The sequence below is a fragment of the Limulus polyphemus genome, unplaced genomic scaffold, assembly GCF_000517525.1.
Source record: "Limulus polyphemus unplaced genomic scaffold, Limulus_polyphemus-2.1.2 Scaffold1586, whole genome shotgun sequence".
Classification (NCBI taxonomy): Eukaryota; Metazoa; Arthropoda; class Merostomata; order Xiphosura; family Limulidae; genus Limulus; species Limulus polyphemus.
In genome coordinates, this window is record NW_013667196.1 from 386 (window position 1) to 3,565 (window position 3,180).

Below are 3,180 nucleotides of genomic sequence, written 5' to 3' on the forward strand. Positions count from 1 at the left end.
GTAGAAGAATTATAGGCCTGATCACGATAATGGAAGTGGATTGAAACATCAATCGTTTACTGTCTGCTATATATTTATAACAATATACAACTTACAAAGGAAATTAATTTCGTTATATCTTAACAAAAAAGCATTTGAACCCAAGGTTTTTATGTTATTAATACAGAAGGAGAGACAAATCTTTGATTTAATGTTTCCTTTATGCTACCTTCTAAACTTTGATGAAGGTTTTACAGTACAAAACAAGTCTATCTGATAGGGGGGTTTATTAAACTTACGTCAGGAAAATCACAGTGGTCGAAACTGGCTTGAAGAAAGTTCTTTGCTGCTGACTTGTGTTTCTTGGTAGCTAATTCAGCAAGTCCAGCTGCACAACGAAGCTTTGTTAAGATTGGTTGATTTGTATCTTTTCCATGTACCTAACAATACAAGATATAAACATGTGCATTTAAAAACAAAATTAAAAATGCTACAGAATGAAAAGCTGCAGTATATAACAGTGATCAATGAACACATAACCCTTTTTAATTACTATCAATCATCACACAACTTTTACTAATCATGACCAATCAACACACAATCCTTACCAATCATGAACAATCAGCACATAGCCCTTACCAATCATGAACAATCAACACACAATCCTTACCAATCATGAACAATCAACACACAATCTTTACCAATCATGAACAATCAACACATAACCCTTATTAATTCTGACCAATCAACACATAACCCTTACCAATCATGAACAATCAACACATAACCCTTATTAATTCTGACCAATCAACACATAACCCTTACCAATCATGAAAAATCAACAAACAACCATTATTAATTCTGACCAATCAACACATAACCCTTACCAATCATGACCAATCAACCCATATCCCTTACCAATCAAGATCAACCAGCACATAACCCTTACCAATCATGACCAATCAAAACATAACCATTACCAACTGAGGTATAAGCTCCGAAGATGAGAGACAATCACCAAAAGTGTTCAGGACTTATCAGTGAAGTAAATAATGTGCATTGTAACTACTATCATTAATGTGTCTGCAAACATAATCCAGAAATTAAATAAAGAAATTACTGTTTAGGTAAATGAGGTTAGACTTAGTACTAATCACAGTCAACAAAGAATTGGGCTCACCATTCATAAAAACCACATCCCAAAAGAAAGCCACAAAACATACGGGAACACCATAGTTTACTCATTAACCCTTCTAAACCAGAGAGTTATCATTGACATTTCTTAAATATGTTACAAAATGATAAGATGTTGATTCTGAAATATTCGTGAGTTAAAAAGTGTGGAAAAAGTTGGGAGTTATTATTTTTACTTAAAATTTTGTCATTTCACATGAGGGTGTGTACTTATAGGTTAATAGGTCCTCTGCAGTTCAAACAGGGTTAGAATTATAACAAGATCTTTTATTCACACCGCAGAATCAACAAGAAAAATGTATTGACAGATAAATGAAGGCCTGGTTTGAAAATGAGTTGAAAGTTTAATCCTACAATCTGTGCTATTTATCTGGACAAAAATACAATGACTGGAAGTTCAATGAAAAAATTTTTCCAAGCTTGTAGATAAAATATGTTTTGTGGGACACTTTAATGTTTTTTTAACTTGCAGAAAGACACGTGTATATAAAGGTACATATAATCTCTCCTAACCCCACCTATAAATGGGGTATTGTGTTACATGGCTTACGGAAATATACAGTACACATCGGAAACGGCACAAAGGCGATGCTTGTTTCTTATATTGCAAAAGTGGACAACATTAACTTCATCTAGAATGATGAACAAAATGATACAGCAATAAGGAGAATAGATATTTCTTTTGGTCCACAAAATAAATTACAACAGTTTATATTTAATGCACTAAAGACATGCTGAAACAAAAGAAGTACAGACAAACTGGCCCTAGAAGTGGGGTCAATCTATTGACCTTAATGCACTAAAGACATGCTGAAACAAAAGAAGTACAGACAAACTGGCCCTAGAAGTGGGGTCAATCTATTGACCTTAATGCTCTAAAGACATGCTGAAACAAAACAAGTACAAACAAACTGATCCTAGAAGAGGGGTCAATCTACTGACCTTAATGCACTAAAGAAACACTGAAACAAAACAAGTACACATAAACTGGCCCTAGAAGAGGGGTGAATCTACTGACCTTAATGCACTAAAGACATGCTGAAACAAAACAAGTACACATAAACTGGCCCTAGAAGAGGGGTGAATCTACTGACCTTAATGCACTAAAGACATGCTGAAACAAAATAAGTACAAACAAACTGGCCCTAGAAGTGGGGTCAATCTACTGACCTTACTTTGATACATAAGTGAGGTCAGTAAAGTGAGTCAAACAGTTTGAAGAAAACCTCATTACCTCAGCAAACTCTGGAGTAGCTTCAGCTTTGTTGACGTAGCTCAACACATGAGACCAATTCTGCAGGTAAACACTCACCTAAACAAAAAAAATTTTAACTCATAAGCATGTTTTAGAAAGCTCTCATAACTACAGTTAAGCTTTTCTTACAAATTATGTGTTGTTACAAAATAAAATACCAATATTTTCTATCTCCCCGTGTTTCTGTTAGCTTGTTGGCAAGTTTTAGCAAATTTTCAGTATCTTCAAAACAGAAAACACAACAAAAAATTAGTCACAATTAAACTGATCAGTGTTTATAAGAGTGAACATAATGAAGGATATATATAACATATATATTGGGTTATAACATGGCCTTTTACCCAGTACCAAGAATCACCACACTGTCTGGGATATGACAGAATAGCAGCAGTTGGTATGCTATATATATATATTGGGTTATAACATGGCCTTTTACCCAGTACCAAGAATCATCACACTGTCTGGGATATGACAGAATAGCAGCAGTTGGTATGCTACATATATATTGGGTTATAACATGGCCTTTTACCCAGTACCAAGAATCATCACACTGTCTGGGATATGACAGAATAGCAGCAGTTGATACGCTATTCGTATTAGTAAATTGTTTGACAACTGTTAACATACTAGTAGTTGATATATTTATGTTAGCAAACTGTTTGACGTCTGTTTACATAATAGTAGTTGATATATTTATGTTAGCAAACTGTTTGACAACTGTTTACATAATAGTAGTTGATATATTTATGTTA

General features: G+C 34.0%; 1 pseudogene; it reads right to left on the reverse strand.

Annotated features, from left to right (window-relative positions):
- Positions 1-278: 278 nt before the first annotated feature.
- The window catches only part of LOC106464199, a 13,875-nt pseudogene continuing 10,973 nt past the window's right edge, over positions 279-3,180 (reverse strand).